Here is an 18,349-nt window from a genome sequence, read left to right on the forward strand (position 1 = left end):
ATTGCTGTGGCTGTGACTGTGGCTGGCAGCAATAGCTCCGATTAGACCCCTAGCCTGGGAACCTCCATATGCCGCAGTTGCGACCCTAAAAAGACAAAAACAAACAAACAACCCCCCCTCCCAGTTCTTAAAGAAAAAGAAAAAAACCCCAAGGACCTTTGAAAATGATGGTAGAATTCTGAGGTCAACTTTTTTTCTTTTTTCTTTTTTTGTCTTTTTGCCCTTTCTAGGGTCACTCCCACGGCATATGGAGGTTCCCAGGCTAGGGGTCCAATCGGAGCTGCAGCCACCGGCCTTCGCCAGAGCCACAGCAATGCCAGATCTGAGCTGCGTCTGCAGCCTACACCACAGCTCATGGCATGGCCGGATCCTTAACCCACTGAGCGAGGCCAGGGATCGAACCCACAACCTCAGGGTTCCTAGCCAGATTTGTTAGCCACTGAGTCACGACGGGAACTCCTTAGGTCATCTTTTTTTCTCCAGATTTAATTAACCACCAGGCATTTTTCAAAAAACCTGATTAAGTAGCCTTTATTTTTTATTTTATTTTTTCTGTAGGGCTGCACCCGAGGCATATGGAGGTTCCCAGGCTAGCGATCGAATCAGAGCTGTAGCCACTGGCCTACAACATAGTAATTGGCCTTTCATACAAATATTATATCCACGATTCATGGTTAGAGGACTTTATAGTGTGTGTAGACAACCAAAGCCCATTAGAAATGGAAATTTCTGGAGTTCCCATCATGGCTCAGAGGAAATGACTCTGACTAGTATCCAGGAGGACACAGGTTCGATCCCTGGCCTCACTCATTGGGTTAAGGATCCAGCATGTCGAGAGTTGTGGTGTGTGTAGTTCGCAGCCGAGGCATGGAAGACGGGCTGCTGTGTCTATGGCTCTAGCATGGACCAGCGGCTACAACTGTGATTCCATCTCTCGCCTGGGGATCTCCATATGTCTCCAGTACGGTCCTAAAAAGCCGACAAAAAAAAAAAAAGGAAAAAAAGAAATGGAAATTGTCTCCCAACTTATTTTAGTACTCAGAAATGAACCTTGGTAAATTCAACTAATTACTTTTTTTTAGAGATGTTTCTTTCGCTGGGTTTGAGGAGAGACCTTCTTGGGAGTTCATTACAGAAAAATCATTTAGGAAAATGGCATTAGACTCTGGTAAAACTTATTAAAACCTATGTTTTTTATTTTTGGTTTTGGTTTTTGTTTTGTTTTTTTAGGTCCCAGAGAAGCCACTATCAAGTCACCAATTTATAATTCATAGAATTACGGAGACTCAGCAGTACCCTTCCAGGTACAAATCCTTTCTTGTTGGTAGGAAATATTCTTCATTCAGCCTCCTTGATCTTCCCTGTGTTCCAAAGGGCAGATTCAAATAGTTGCTAATCAGGGGAGGGAGGGGATGCAGAAACGAAGGAGGAGCAGTCAATAAACAATAGGGCCCTCCAGGAACATATGTAACAATATCTTTATTGTGGGCACTCAGGCCTCCACCCTGGTGGAGGATGGTAAATTCTGGCTGAGCACAAGAGTCCTGGAGCACCACTCTCTTACCTCACCATCCACCAATCAGAAGAAAGTCTGCACAGAGTGGACAATAAGGAAGGAGTGGGTTCTTAGACACAAGTCTGCCTCCTCCCCAAGTCGCTGGTCCTCGAAATAAAGCAAACTTTCCTTTCCAACCAACGCGTATCTCTGAGAGGTTGTCTCTTGCATATGGGCTTTCATGTGGTCAGCAGCTAAACTTGAATTCAGTAACATTGTGGCCAAAACAGGCACCCCTCTGTGTAATGCAAGCTCAAATTTCTTTTGTAGGAGATTAACACTCATTTTGGCAATCCTAAGGAATCAAGAAACTTGAGAATTCTGTACTAGCCAAGAAAGCTTTTTTTGCTTTCAAAAAAGTGTTGATTCCTCGGTACAATCATCCCTTGGTGGCCATGAGGGATTGGTTTCAGGACCACTCCTCCCTGCAGATTCTAAAATACTTATATGTTGAAGATGTTCAAATCCCTCATATAAAAGAGCATAGTGGGAATTCTTGTTATGGCTCCTTGGTAACCCAACTAGGATCTATGAGGATGCAAGTTTGATTCCTGGCTCCTCTCAGTCAGTTAAGGATCTGGCATTGCTGTGAGCTATGGTGTAGGTTACAGATAGATGCTGCTGGGGTCTGGTGTTGCTGTGGTTGGGGCACAGGATGGCAGCTGTAGCTCCAATTGGACCCCTAGCCCGGGAACTTTCATATGCCTCAGGTGAGGCCCCAAAAAGCAAAATAAATAAATAAAAAATGGCATAGAGTTTGTATGTAATCTAGGTACATCCTACCTTATATTTTAAATCATCTCCAGATTCTTTTTTTTTTTTTTTTTTTGTCTTTTCTAGGGCCACTCCCTCGGCATGTGGAGGTTCCCAGGCTAGGTGTCAAATCAGAGCTACAGCTGCCAGCCACAGCCACAGCCACAGCAACCAGTGATCTGAGCCTTGTCTGCCACCTACACCACAGCTCACGGCAACGCCAGATCCTTAACCCACTGAGCAAGGCCAGGGATCGAACCCGCATCCTCATGGATAATGGTTGGTTTCGTAACCCACTGAGCCAGAATGAGAACTCCCAGGAATATCTAATCTTTAGTAGACTCTGAAGGGATTTCAGAATCACAAATTTTTAATCTCACATGACTATTGAAATTTGGCACAGGGCTGAGCACAAAACTATTCTTAGGGATGCAACCCCCTCCTCATCCTGCTTTTAGTATAGAGGACACTGCCCTGAGCCAAAATAAAGGGGTCTGCCATCTTCCTACACCACCATACTGCAGCCACAAGCTTACACTGTGTGTAGTCCTTTGGTCTGAGAGCAAGCATGAGTCTATTTCTGCAAACCTCAGGATGGTCCCCTCTGACTCCAGAGCCAAATCTTTGCTAGCAGCCAACAGAGCAATCTATTCCTCACATCTCTAGTTCTGTGGCCTTCAGCCTACTTTTTTCTTTTTCTTTCCTTCTTACGGCCACATCTGTGGCATATGGAAGTTTCCTGGATAGGGATCAAAACTGCAGCTGCCCGCCTATAACACAGCCACTACAATGCAGGAATCCGAGCAATGTCTGTGCAGCAGTACTGGATCCTTAACCCACTGAGTAAAGCCAGGGATCAAACATGAATTCTCACAGACACTATGTTGGGTTCATAACCCACTGAACCACAACGGGAAATCCTCCAAGAATCCTTAATAAGGGGAAAGCACAGAAACTTATCAGTCATAGAGTTAAGAATTTATTACACTCAGTTTTGGAAGGATGTGAGGAAATGAATAATCTGGCACTTGACTCTTTTGGACTATTAGACTATTTAGAGCATAGCTATGAAAAATTTGTGTGTGTAGCTTTCAATTCAGAAATTTAGTTTCTAGGAGTTCCCATCGTGGCTCAGTGATTAACAAATCTGACTAGGAACCATGAGGTTTCGGGTTCAATCCCTGGCCTTGCTCAGTGGGTTAAGGATCCAGCATTGCCAGTGAGCTGTGGTGTAGGTTGCAGACGTGGCTCGGATCCCATATTGCTGTGGCTGTGGCGTAGACCGGCGGCTACAGCTCCGATTGGACCCCTACCCTGGGAACCTCCATATGCCGAAGGAGCGCCCTAGAAAAGGCCAAAAAAAAAAAAAGAAAAAAGAAAAAAAATTAATTTCTAGAGATGCATTTTTACAGAAATACTAACATGGGCACTTAAAGACATACCAAAAATATTCATGTAGTATCTTTGAAGTTACCCCCCAACACACACACAAATAAAACGTAGAAACAGGGAGTTCCTTTTGTGGCTCAGTGGAAACAAATCCAACTAGTATCCATGAGGATGGGGGTTTGATCCCTGGCCTCACTCAGTTGGTCGGGGATCCAGCGTTGCCATGAGCTGTGGTATAGATCACAGACTCAGCTTGGATCCCGCATTGCTGTGGCTCTGGCGTAGGCTGGCAGCTGTGGCTCTGATTTGACCCTAAGTCTGGGAACCCTCATATGCCGTGGGTGCAGCCCTAAAAAGCAAAAGCAAAAAAAAAAGTAGAAACAGGAGTTCTCTTGTGGTGCAGTGGATTAAGGATCCAGTGTTATCCCTGCAGCAGCTTGGGTTGCTGCTGTGACATAGGTTTCACGTGCTGTGGGCATGGCTAAAAACAAACAAAAAAAGAGCTCTTCGGGTGTTCCCTCAGGGCTCTGTTACGCAGGTTAAGGATTTGGTGTTGTTACAGCCGTGGCTCTGGTTACTGCTGTGGCATGGGTTCAGTCCGTGGCCTGGGAACTTCCACATGCCCCGGGTGCAGCCAAAAACAAACAAACAAACAAAAAAAGATAGAAACACTGTAAACATCCTTCAATGGGATGTTTGACAATGGTTACATAAATGATGCTCATTTATTTATACAGGAAATACACAGCCACTTAAAGAAATTAATCAAAATTACTCCTTATATACTCATTTAAAAAGATGTCCACAGTCTATTGTTAAGTAAAAAAGGCTAGTGGTAGAATACATAATATGATCCCACATTAAAAAATTTTTTTGTTGAGGTTCCCAGTTGTGGCTTATTGGTGATGAACCTGACTGGTATCCATGAGGATGCAGGTTTGATCCCTGGCCTCGCTCAGTGGGCTAAGGATCTGGTGTTACTGTGAGCTGTGGTGTAGGTAGAAGACTCAGCTCAGATCCCATATTGCTGTGGCTGTGGCGTTGGCCAGCAGCTACAGCTCCAATTCAACCCCTAGCCTGGGAACTTCTGTATGCTGTGGGTGTGGCTCTAAAACGGCAAAAAAAAATTTCTTTTGAGGTTGATATATGCATGTATTTATAGAAATATATGTTGGTATATCATTTTTTTTTTGTCCACATCCAAGGCATACGGAAGTTTCCAGGGCCAGGGATGGGACCTGTCCCACAGCAGTGGCCTGCTCCACAGTAGTGACAATACCAGATCTTCAGCCCTCTCTGCTGCAAGGCAAGCCCTGTTGGCATGCCTTTTTTAAGAGCCTGAGAGAATGCACAAAAAAGTAGTAGGACATATGTGAAGTTGCTCCTTTTTTGTATTTTTCTCAGTTTTTCAAATATTCTTTTTGTTTATTTGTTTGTTTGTTTGTTTTTTGCTTTTTAGGGCCGTACTCATGGCATATGGAGGTTCCCAGGCTAGGTGTTGAATCAGAGCTACAGCTGCCAGCCTATACCACAGCCACAGCAACACCATATCCAAGCCACATCTGCAACCTACACCACAGCTCACAGCAACGCAGGATCCTTAACCCAATGAGCGAGGCCAGTGATCGAACCTGCATACTCATGGATACTAGTTGGGTTCTTAAGCTGCTGAGCCACAACAGGAAACTCCTGTGTGTTCGTTTTTAAATCATGCCTGCGAACAATAGAAAAAAACATATTCAAGCAAACTAAACTACAAGCTTACCTTCTAAATACAGAATTAAGGTAACAAATTGTGGTAACAAAGGAAACAAAAACAAAACAAAAAATTCATTTTGACTAAAAACGTTGTGAAATTTTTGCAACAAAAACAGTATCGGAGTTCCCTGGTGGCTCAGCAGTTTAAGGATCCAGCATTGTCCCTTCAGGGGCTCAGATTGCTGCTGTGGCACAAGTTTAATCCCTGGACTGGGAACTTCCCCATGCTCAGGGTTCAGCCAAAGAAAAAAAGGTAAAAATAAACCACAAAAAAACAGTTTCACTTTTTGTTTTTACTGAAAACCCTCAGTCCAATGGTGTAGAGTTTGGCATTTACTGAAAATAACACACAGCCCTCCTGTACCCCCCAGAGCAGAGGCTCCACTGTCCTTTCTTGCTTTTTTTCCCTCGCTTTTTAGGGCTACACCCGTGGCATATGGAGGTTCCCAGGCTAGGGGTCTAATTGGAGCTGTAGCCACTGGCCTACACTAGGGCCACAGCAATGCCAGATCTGAGCTGCATCTGCAACCTACACCACAGCTCATGGCAACACTGGATCATCAACCCACTGAGCGACGCCAGGAGTTGAACCCACAACCTCATTGTTCCTAGTCAGGTTCGTTGACCGCTGAACCCCAACGGGAACTCTGTCCACTGTCCTTTCTAATACAATGTTCCATGGAGCTCTTACTAATCACGTGGTTTAGAAGAAACATTTAAGCTCTGCCTAACTGTGAATATGCCTGACTTAGTTCTCACCCCATCTATCTTTCTTTTCTCTCTTTTTTGTCTTTTTAGGACCATGCTCATGGCATATGGAAGGTCCCAGGCTAGGGGGTTGTATTGGAGCTGTAGCTGCTGACCTACACCAAAGCCACAGCAGCTGCGGCAACACTGGATTGTTAACCCACTGAGTGAGGCCAGGGATTGAACCCAAATCCTCATGGATACTAGTTGGGTTCTTAACCCACTGAGCCACCACAAAACTCTCCCCATCTTCTTGCAGCATTCGTGAGGGGTATTATTTTTATTTATTTATGTATTTATGTATTTATGTATTTATTTATTTTTGTCTTTTTGCCTTTTTTCTAGTGCTGCTCCTGCGGCATATGAAGATTCCGAGGCTAGGGGTCTAATCAGAGCTGTAGCTGCCAGCCTACACCACAGCAACTTGGGATCCAAGCCGCATCTGCAACCTACACCATAGCTCACAGCAACACCGGATCCTTAACCCACTGAGCGAGGCCAGGGATCAAACCCAAAACCTCATGGTTCCTAGTCAGATTCGTTTCTGCTGCGCCATGACGGGAACTCCAAAAATGTATTTTATATGCTTGGACTTCTCTTCATAAATAATATTAAGCCAGAACCAGAATTCTGCATCAAGATTATTAGCAATTGAAAATATTTTAAAATTTTCTCTTTTTTTTGGCACATTGGTACTTTTTAATGTTCCACGCTGAAGATTTATTGCATTTGAAATAGAGGATGACTGTATAGCAGGCAACATGCTGAGAATTTAACATGTGTTATCTTAGTAAATCCTCCCAAACTATGTTTGAAGTACTATTTTTTTTCCTTTTATTTTTTTTTTTTAGGGCCACACCCGTGGCATATGGTGGTTCCCAGACTAGGGGTCCAGTCAGAGCTACAGCTGCTGGCCTACACCACAGCCACAGCAACATATGATCCAAGCTGGATCTGCAACTTACACCACAGCTCATGGAACGCCGGATCCTTAACCAACTGAGCGAGGCCAGGATAAAACCTGCAGCCTCATAGTTACTCATCAGGTTTGTTTCTGCTGAGCCATAATGGGAACTCCCAAGAAAACAATTTTTTTAAAGTTGTCTATAGACATCAGGTACAACTATTAAACAAATTCTTATGGATCCTGTGTGGGAGCTAACTATGTGTGGGTGGTGCATGTGTTCTCCCAACTTCAAGTTCACAGCCTTCAGATTGGTGACTTGAAATAAGCCATGGTAGGAGTCAGAAATCAGCAAAAGCTGCAGATCAGGTCCTTCCTCCTGGGAGAACTGGTTGTTGGGCACGTACCAGCACACTACATCTCCCAGACTGAAAGAGAATGGATTTACTGTTCTGGCTCAAATTCAGGTTTTATTTATTCATGAACAGGTGATGATTTATATCTATATCTGTATGTCATGAGGCCTATTTTCCCAGCTGCAGTGTGAAGGAGTTCCAAGAATGGCAAAAAAGCCCCAGAGAAAGATTTTTCCCATTTCAGCTGTTTCAGTCTGATGACGGAAACACAATATGCCAGACACATCTTTGAGTGCTGATGTGGGGTTTGCTTGTTTGTTTGTTTGTTTTTTAAATCTCTGTCCTGCTTTTTACTGCCGTAAAGGGCCCAGATTAATAATTTCATGAATAGGAGTTCCCGTTGTGGCTCAGCGGGTTAAGAACCTAACTAGTATGCATGAGGATGCGAGTTCGATCCCTGGCCTCGCTCAGTGGGTTAAGGCTATGGCGTTGCTGCAAGGTGTGATGTATACGGCTTGGATCCCATGTTGCCGTGGCTGTGCTATAGGCCAGCAGCTGCATCTCCAATTTGACCCCTAGCCTGGAAACTTCCATATGCTATAGGTGCGGCCCTTTAAATTAAAAAAAAATTCAGAATTCCCTTTGTGGTTCAGCTGTTAACGAACCTAAGATGCATGAGGATGCCAGTTTGATCCCTGGCCCTGCTCAGTGAGTTAAGGATCCGGTGTTGCCACGAGCTGTGGTGTAGGTCGCAGATGTGGCTCGGATCTGGTGTTGCTGTGGCTGTGGTGTAGTCTGGCATCTGAGCTCCAATTGGACCCCTAGCTTGGAAACCTCCATAAGCTGTGGGTGCAGCCCTAAAAAGGAAAAAAAAAAAAAAAATTCATGAGTAGCCCATTTTAGGCGGCATAATTTTGTCTTGGAGTAGCTAGCTTATTAGCCAGTGTTACTTTTCCTGTGGAACCATATCTTGCGAGAAAAGCAAGCATGAAGAGATAAAGATGTTTTTTCAAAATAATGCAGTATTGGCCGATATTATTTCAGTGGTTGGTGTTTGACCCCAGAAAGCTTCCCTTTCCTGCATAATAAAATCACAAGACTACTTCATTACGGTTGAAGAAATGGGACGCTTTCTGTTGGAGTACATTGTGCTCTCTTGAAACTCAAGCTTCAACCCAAGAGGGTACAGAAGGTGAGTCCTGCTTCCCCCTCTAGGTCATCAAGCCACTGGCCACACTCACTGGCTTTTCTCTAATGGGTCCTGCTAGCCTTCCTATACTAGACATGTAGGTCAAAGTGTCCCACTCATAGTTACCAGACTGGGAAGCAAGCTTAACTGACCTCTGACTGCATCAGGGTAAGGCACCTGATCAGAGGGAAGATACTCAGCATCCTAGCAACTTCAGCTAGAATACCGCGTTTCCTAGAATGCCTGTCACGAAGTATCACAAACTCAGTGACTTAAAACAACTGAAATTTACTCTGTGCTAGTTCTAGAGGCCAGAAGCACAAAATCGAGGTGCCAATAGAGCCATGCTTGCTCTAAATACACTAGGAGAGAATCTGGCCCATGCCTTTTCTTAGCTTCTGGTGTTCCCATTCTTGGCATTCTTCAGCTTGTAGACACCTTACTCCACTCTCTGCCTCCGTCTTTGTCCCTGTGTGTCTTCTTTACATCATCTTCCCTCTGTATCTATTTCTGTTTCTTCTCCTCTTCTAAGAATATTAGTCATATTAGATTCCCCACCTTGATGACCTTATTTTAACTTGATTGTATCTGCAAAGCCTCTATTTCCAAATGAGGTCATGTTCAGAGATACAGGGGTTGGACTTGAACATAACTTGTTTTGGGACACATTTTATTCCATAACAGATACCGAGAAGGAAGTGACTGCTCTATATTTAGGCCAGGAGTTTGTAAATAATCAGGCCAAGTCCAAGATGAGTCACAGGGGAAGGCAATGGGAAGAGGAAGAGACAGGCAGACATAGGTAAAGAGGGAAGCACAGAGACAACCTCTGAAAGATGGGCAGTGTGGTCCCCATTGCATCCCTTCCAGTAACGCCCTCATTCCCTTCCTTGTTTTTGTTCATATGAGAGACTTTGTTTTTTTGGTTTTTTTTTCATCTTTTTTTGTCTCTTTAGGGCCACACCCGCAGCATATAGAGGTTCCCAGGTTAGGGGTCCAATCGGAGCTGTTGCTGCCGGCCTGCGCCACAGCCACAAACAATGCTGGATCCAAGCCGTGTCTGCAACCTACACCACAGTTCACAGCAATGCCGGATCCTCAACCCACTGAGCAAAGACAGGGATCGAACCCCCGTCCTCAAGGACACTAGTCGGGTTCCTTAATGCTGAGCCACAACGGGAACTCCTTGAGAGACTTTCTTTTCCTGTATTGTAAATTATCAGAACCTTGACCACAAGTAATTTCCCCAAAGTCTATGTGGAGTGGGTGATGATTCCTGAAAACATATTTACTAGCCACAAGAAAAGTGAGAAATACAGTTACTTTCTTTTCCTGTCTTTTTTTTTTTTTTTTTTTTTTTTTTTAGTTTTTATAGCCATGCCTGTGGCATACGGAAGTTCCCAGGCTTGCTGCTGGCCCACACCACAGCAACAGCAAGGCCAGATCCAAGCTACACCTTTGACCTACACCACAGCTCATGGCAATGCTGGATCCTTAACCCACTGAGCAAGGCCAGGGATTGAACCCAAATCCAAATCCTCAAGGACACTATGTCAGGTTCTTTTTTTTTTTTTTTTTTTCTTTTTAGGGCCACACCTGTGACATATGGAAGTTCCTAGGCTAGGGATTGATCGGAGCTACAGCTGCCAGCCTATGCCACAGCCACAGCAATGTAGGATCCGAGCTGGGTCTGTGACCTATACCACAGCTCATGGCAGTGCTGGATCCTTAATCCATTGAGGGAGGCCAGGGATCAAACCCACATCCTCATGGATACTAGTCAGGTTTATTACCGCTGAGCCACAATGTGAACTCTCTATGTCAGGATCTTAACCCACTGAACCACAACAGGAACTCCTACAGTTACTTTGTTGGATCAAGATTTCTAAAAGTCTGATAAGCCTTGACCTAAACCATACTGAAGCCTGTGAACTCACACACACAAGACCCACAGGTTTGCTGAGTGGGAGACTCAATTCCTTTCTCTAGTGAATCCCACCATCAGCGTCTTTCCCCCCAAAGGTCTCCTTTCATATTAAACTTTCACCAGACTGAGAGTTACTTCAGGCCTTCCTTGCAGTGACTATGGGACTCTCAACAACTCTTTGTTGCTTAGAAACTGCACTCATCTATTCAGTGGCCAGCTCTGTGCTCAGAGGCCAGCCTCCCTGACTATAGCTAATTGATTCAACATCAGTGTCAGCTTGGAATGATCAGATTTTTCTTTCCTGTTATTTTAGTTTGCATTTCTCTGAGACAAAGTATTGTGTGCAAATAGCTTATCTGCAAGATAACATCAGAAAGTACTGTGATGGGGGTTCCCATCATGGCTCAGTAGTTAACCAACCCAGCTAATACCCATGAGGACGCAGATTGTATCCCTGGCCTTGCTCAGTGGGTTAAGGATCCAGAGTTGCCGTGAGCTGGAGTGTAGGTCACAGGTGCAGCTTAGATCCCGCATTGCTGTGGCTGTGGTATAGGCTGGTAGCTACAGCTCCAATTCGATCCCTAGCCCTGGAACCTCCATATGCCATGGGTGTAGCCCTAAAAAGACAAAAAAAAAAAAAAAGAAAAAAAAGTATTGTGATGGAGGGAAAGTGGACAGAGTAGGAATAAATAAAATAAAGAATGTACAGGTTGATTTTTCCACCCGCTCCCCCTTCCCCTGAGAGCACTGCTTCAGCGGCACCTGGCTCTGGGCTCCTGCTAAGTTAGTGCCTCGGTCGTCTCCCTCCAGCCCTCCCACCATGATCATCTACCAGGACCTCATCAGCCATGGTGAGATGTTCTCCAATATCTACAAGATCCAGGAGATCAGGGATGAGCTGGAAGTGGAGGGGAAGATGGTCAGTAGGACAGAGGGTGACACTGATGACTTGCTCATTGGTGGAAGTGTCCAGATGTCAAAGGTACCAAAATCACAGCAATCACTGGTGTCAATATTGTCATGAACCATAACTTGCAGGAAACCAGCTTCACAAAAGAAGCCTACAGGAATTACATCAAAAGGAGTTCCCATTGTGGCCCTGCCATGAGCTGTGGTGTAGTTCACAAATGTGGCTTGGATCCCTCGTTGCTGGGACTGTGGTGTAAATTGGCAGCTGTAGATCCGATTGGACCCCTAACCTGAAAACTTCCATATGCCATGAGTGCGGATCTTAAAAAAAAAAAAAAGTACATTAAAGAATACATGAAGTCAATCAAAGGGTAACTTGAACAATAGAGACCAGAGAGAGTAAAACCTTTTATGACATGAGCTACAGAACAAATCAAGCACATCCTTGCTAATTTCAAAAACTATCAGTTCTTTATCGGTGAAAATCTGAATCCAGATGGCGTGGTTGCTCTGTTGGACTGCACTGAGGATGATGTGACCCCATGTGTGGTTTTCCTTAAGGATGGCTTTGTAATGGAAAAATGGTAACAAATGTGGCTGTTATTTTGGATCTATCACCTGTTGTCATAACTGGATGGCCACTGCTTTTCTTTTCTTCCTTTTTTTTTTTTTTTTTTTTTTTTTTTTGGTCTTTTTGTCTTTCTAGGGCCTCACCCGAGGCACATGAAGGTTCCCAGACTAGGGGTCCAGTTGGAGCTGTAGCTGCTGACCTACGCCAGAGCCACAGCAACGCCAGATCTGAGCTGCATCTGCAACCTACATCACAGCTCACAGCAACGCTGGATCCTTAACCCACTGAGCGAGGCCAGCGATCGAACCCACAACCTCATGGTTCTTAGTTGGAATCCGTTAACCACTGAGCCACAAAGGAAACTCCTCTTCCTTTTTTTTTTAACTCAATGAATTTTATTACATGTATAGTTTTACAACGATCATCATAACCCAATTTTACAGCATGTCCACCCCAAACCACCAGCACATCTCCCCCCACCCCAACCTGTCTTCTTTGGAAACCATAAGTTTTTCAAAGTCTGTGAGTCAGCATCTGTTCTGCTAAGTTCATTGTATCCTTTTTTTTTAGATTCCACATATAAGTGATAGGAAATGATGTTGGTATCTCATTATCTGACTAACTTCATTCAGCATGACAATTTCCAAGGCTATTCATGTTGCTGCAAATGCCATTATTTCATTCCTTTTTAATGACTGAGATTATTCCATTGTTTATATGTACCACATCTTCTTTATCCACTCTTCTGCTGATGGACATCTAGGTTGCTCCCATGTCTTGGCTATCATATATAGTGCTGCAATGAACATTGGGGTACACGTATCTTTTCGAGTCATGGTTTTCTCTGGATAGATGCCCAGAAATGAGATTTCTGGATCAAACGGTAATTCTATTTTTGGTTTTTTGAGGACTCTCCATGCTGTTTTCCACAGTGGTTGCACCAATTTACATTCCCGCCAAGTGTAATAGTGTTCCCTTTTCTCCACACCCTCTCCAGCATGTATTGTTTGTAGACTTTTTGATGATGGCCATTCTGGTTGGTGTAAGGTGGTACCTCATAGTATTGATTTGCATTTCTATAATAATTAGTTACGTTAAACATCTTTTCATGTGCTTTTTAGCCAACTTTGGAGGAATGTCTGTTTGGATTTTCTACCCATTTTTTTGATGGGGTTGTTTGTTTTTTTGGTATTGAGCTGCTGGAGGTATTTATATATTTTTGAGATTAATCCCTTGTCAGTCACTTCATTGGCAAATATTTTCTCCCATTCTCTGGACTGTCTTTTCATTTTGTTTAGGGTTCCCTTTGCTGTTCAAAAACTTTTAAGTTTGATTAGGTCCCATTTGGTTATTTTTGTTTTTATTGTCATTATTCTAGGAGGTGGATCTGAGCAGATATTTCAGTGGTTTATGTGGAGAGTGTTCAGCCTGTGTTTTCCTCTAAGAGTTTTGTAGTATCCGGTCTTATATTTAGGTCTTCAATCCATTTTGAGTTTATTTTTCTGTATGGTGTTCGGAAACTTTTTGTTTGTTTGTTTGTTTTTTGTCTTTAGGGCCACACCCAGGAGGAGAAGGGTGCATATGGAGGTTCCCAGGGTAGGGGTCCATTCAGAATTGTAACTGCCAGACTCCATCAGAGCCAAGCAACTCAGGATCAGAGTCTCGTCTGCAACCTGCACCACAGTTCTTCCTTCCTTTTAGCTTCTTGTCACTTCAGAGATGCCACTGATCCCATTGCACCACAGCAGGAACCCTAACCCCCCCCCCCCCGCAAATTATAACTTGTTATTTCACCTAGTTATATACAACCAAACTTGATCTTAATCTTCTGTTAACAGTTTTATGAAGCCATCAGGTTTTCCACTGGAATTCTTTTTCTGTGGCATGTGGAAGTTCTTCGGCCAGGGGTCAAATCCATGCCACAGCAGCGACCTGAGCCACTGCAGTAACAACACTGGATCCTTAACCCAATGTACCACAAAGGAATTCCTCCATTAGAAGTCTTTAGTTTCCGGAGTTCCCATTGTGGCACAGCAGAAATGACCTGACTAGTAACCATGAGGTTGCAGGTTTGATCCCTGGCCTTGCTCAGTGGGTTAGGGATCCGGCATTTCCATGAGCTGTAGTGGAGGTCACAGATGTGGCTTGGATCCTATGTTGCTGTGGCTGTGGTGTAGGCCAGCACTGTAGGTACGATTCAACCCATAGCCTGGGAACCTCCATATTCCCTGGATGTGGCCTTAAAAAGCAAAAAAAAAAAAAAAAAAAAAATTATTTATTTTCTTCTTACCCAGGTCAGTGGTATAATCTGAAAGTTATCTGAAACCTGTACCTGACAAAAAGTCCTTTCTATGATTTTTTTTTTTTTTTTTGTCTTTTTGCCGTTTTCTTGGGCTGCTCCCGCGGCAAATAGAGGTTCCCAGGCTAGGGGTCCAATTGGAGCTGTAGCCACCGGCCTACACCACAGCCACAGCAATGCCAGATCCAAGCTGTGTCTGAGACCAACATCACGGCCCATGGCAACACTGGATCCTTAACCTACTGAGCAAGGCCAGGGATCAAACTCAAAACCTCATGGTTCCTAGTTGGATTCATTCCTGCTGTGCCATGACGAGAACTCCAAACTTTTCAATATTGCACAAAACTTTTTTGGGTATTTCAACTTGGGAGTGAACATATTTTAACCTATAGGGCAAAGAGTATTGGGCCTGAGAATCTTAATTTGGGGGGTATTTTTAGAGCTGCACCTGTGGCATATGGAGGTTCCCAGGCTAGGGGTTGAATCAAAGCTCTAGCTGCCAACCTACACCACAGCTCTGGGCAACTCCAGAGCCTTAACCCACTGAGAGAGGCCAGGGATCAAATCTCCATCCTCTTGGATACTAGTTGGTTTTCTTAACTGCTGAGCCGCGATGGGAACTCTGAGAATCTGAAATTTTTTTTTTTTTTGTCTTTTTGCCTTTTCTAGTGCCACTCCCGCAGCATATGGAGGTTCCCAGGCTAGGGATCGAATCAGAGCTGTAGTTGCCGGCCTATGTCAGAGCCACAGCAACACAGGATACAAGCCATGCGTGCAACCTACACCACAGCTCACGGCAACACCGGATCCCCAACCCACTGAGCAAGGCCAGGGATCGAACCCGAAACCTCATGGTTCCTAGTTGGATTCGTTAACCACTGAGCCACAACGGGAGCTCCGAGAATCTGAAATTTTTATATTGAGTCCTTAGTCTCACTCCTGTCAAAATATTTCATGCACAAACCTTCTAAAACTCACTAATTATAGTTTAGAGAAAATAGGCAGAAGGACACAACAGCACATGGAGTATTCAAGGCAAAAATGTATAACTAGAATCCAATAAAAAAAAAAAAAGGAGTTCTCTGGTGGTACAGCTGGTTAAGAATCTGACAATGTCACTGCAGTGGCTTGGGTTGCTGCTGTGGTGCAGGTTTTATCCCTGGCCCAGAAACTTCTGCATGTGTGAGTACAGCCAAAAAAATAATAATAGCACAGGGTACTGTATCTAGTCACTTGTGATGGAACATGATAGAGGATAATGTGAAAATAAGAATTTATATATATATATATATATGTACATATATGTGTGTGTGTGTGTGTATATGTATATATATATATATATATATATATATATATATATATATATATATAGGAGTTTCCATCGTGGTGCAGTGGAAACAATCCAACTAGGAACCATGAGGTTGTGGGTTCAACTCCTGGCCTCGCTCAGTGGGTTGAGGATCCAGAGTTGCCATGAGCTGTGGTGTAGGTTGCAGACACAGCTCGGATCTGGCATTGCTGTGGCTCTGGTGTAGGCCGGTGGCTACAGCTCCAATTAGACCCCTAGCCTGGGAACCTCCATATGCCATGGTTGCAGCCCTAAAAAGGACAAAAGCCAAAAAAAAAAAAAGAATATATACATATATAATATACATATTATACATATATTATATATGTATAATATGTGTATGTATGTATTACTGGGTCATTTTGCTGTAGAGTAGAATTTGACAGAACATTGTAAATCAACTATAATAAATAAAAAAATAAAGAAAGGTAGAAAAATTATTGGCCTATAATCTTCAAAAATGTCACTCTATCTTTCTTTGTCTTGGAAAGTAAAGTCAAGAAAATATTTTGAAGTAAACGAGACTCAAGTGACATGACAATTAAATATAACATGTGTTCCTGGAATGGATCCTATACAAGAAAAAAATTCCTGTAAAGAACATTTGAGTACAATTGATGAAACTGGAATATGGACTTTAGATTAGGTAAGAGTATTATATCTATGTTTTTGAGGGTTTTTTTTTTTTTGGCCACAACCAAGCCCAAGCCACTGCAGTGACAAGCTTGATCCTTAACCAGCTGTGCCACAGAGAACTCTAGTACTATATCAATGTTAAATTTCTGAATTCATTAATTTTACCGTGATTTCATAAGAGAATATCCTTGTTCTTAGGAAATACACGCTGAGGTATAAAAGGGTAAAGGGTATGATGGATTCAACCTACACACAAATGGTTCAGATAATTGCTAGTTTGCATATATGTGTATGGGTGTGGAGAGAGGAAGAAAGGAAGCAGATATGGCATAATGTTAAAAATACTGAATCTGAGAGTTCCCACTGTGGCTGAGTGGGTTAAGAACCTGACTAATATCCATGAGGATGCTGTTCCATCCCTGGCCTTGCTCAGTGGGTTAAGGATCCGGCATTGCAGAGAGCTATGGTATAGGTTGCAGACATGGCTTGGATCCTGGGTTGCTGTGGCTGTGGCATAGGCCAGCTGCAGCAGCTCCGATTCAGCCTCAGACTGGGAAATTCTGTATGCCACATATGAGGCACTAAAAAGCAAAAAATTTAAAAATAAAAATTAAAAAAATTAAATAAAGTGCAGGGGTTCCCATCATGGCTCAGTGGTTAACAAATCTGACTAGCAACCATGAGATTGGGGGTTCGATCCTTGGCCTTGCTCAGTGGGTTAAGGATCCAGCTTTGCCGTGAGCTGTGTTGTAGGTTGCAGACGAGACTCAGATATTGTGTTGCTGTGGCTCTGGAGTAGGCCGGTGGCTACAGCTCTGATTTAACCCCTAGCCTGGGAACCTCCATATGCTGCAGGTGTGGACCCAGAAAACACACCCCCCCAAAAAAAAAATTAAAGTACAGATTCTTTTTTTTTTTTATTTTGGTATTTTTAGGGCTGCACTTGGAGCACATGGACATTCCCAGGCTTGAGGTCTAATTGGAGCTATAGCTGCTGGCCTACACCACAGCCACAGCAATGCCAGATCCAAGCCACCTCTGTGACCTACACCACAGCTCACAGCAACATCAGATCCTTAATCCACTGAGTGAGGCCAGGGATTGAACCCGCATCCTCATGGTTGCTGGTCGGGTTCGCTAATGTTGAGCCACAACAGGAATTCCCAAAGTGTAGATTCTAATTTTCTAATTCAGCATGTCTGGGTCCAGTATTCTGAATTTCTTTTTTTTATTTTTAAGATTTATTTATTTAGGAGTTCCCATCGTGGTGCAGTGGAAATGAATCTGACTAGGAACCATGAGGTTTTGAGTTCAATCCCTGGCCTTGCTCAGTGGGTTAAGGATCCAGTGTTGCCATGAGCTATGGTATAGGTTGAAGATGTGGCTCAGATCTGATGTTGCTGTGGCTGTGGTGTAGGCTGGCAGCTGTAGCTCCAATTGGACCCCTAGCCTGGGAACCTCCGTATGCTTCAGGTGCGGCCCTAAAAACAAAACAAAACAAAACAAAAACCCGGAGTTCCCTTCACGGCTCAGTGGTTAACAAACCCAACTAGAATCCATGAGGATGTGGGTTCAAACCCTGGCCTTGCATTTCCGTGAGCTGGCATGTAGTTTGCAGACATGGCTTGGATCCCGCGTTGATATGGCTGTGGTGTAGGCAGGCAGCTGTAGCTCCAATTTGACCCCTAGCTTGGGAACCTCCACATGCCGCAGGTGCTGCCCTAAAAAAAAAAAAAAAAAAAAAAAAAAAAAGCTCTGTAGACATCTGTGTAGTACTTATTTTATGCCCAGTCAACACAGATATAGGATCAAATCTTAGGCTCCCTCTGCACTTACTTTTCTCACTTTTACTTTGTGAAATTTCAACTACTTAGGAGACAGGATGGGTTTAGGTCTGTTTTAATTGTTTGAGAGTGGTTGCTGTGGAGGTTGCAACTTATCTGCAAACACAGAGACTGCTTCTATAGAAACACCAGATACTAAGTCTCACACTTTGCTCTCCAACTAG

The 18,349-nt window shown here is 43.7% G+C and overlaps 1 protein-coding gene and 1 pseudogene across 6 annotated transcripts in view; one reads left to right on the forward strand and one right to left on the reverse strand.

The window, feature by feature from the left end:
* GPCPD1 (glycerophosphocholine phosphodiesterase 1) overlaps window positions 1-18,349 on the reverse strand; it is a 162,784-nt gene that overhangs the window by 69,022 nt on the left and 75,413 nt on the right. The gene's annotated exons all lie outside the window — the stretch shown is intronic.
* Window positions 11,384-12,075, forward strand: LOC100513891 (translationally-controlled tumor protein-like; annotated as a pseudogene).

The sequence above is a fragment of the Sus scrofa genome, chromosome 17 (assembly GCF_054392235.1).
Source record: "Sus scrofa isolate SSC_HxYL_T2T_F1_AM1 chromosome 17, Sscrofa_HxYL_maternal_Yorkshire_Landrace_v2.0, whole genome shotgun sequence".
Taxonomy (NCBI): domain Eukaryota; kingdom Metazoa; phylum Chordata; class Mammalia; order Artiodactyla; family Suidae; genus Sus; species Sus scrofa.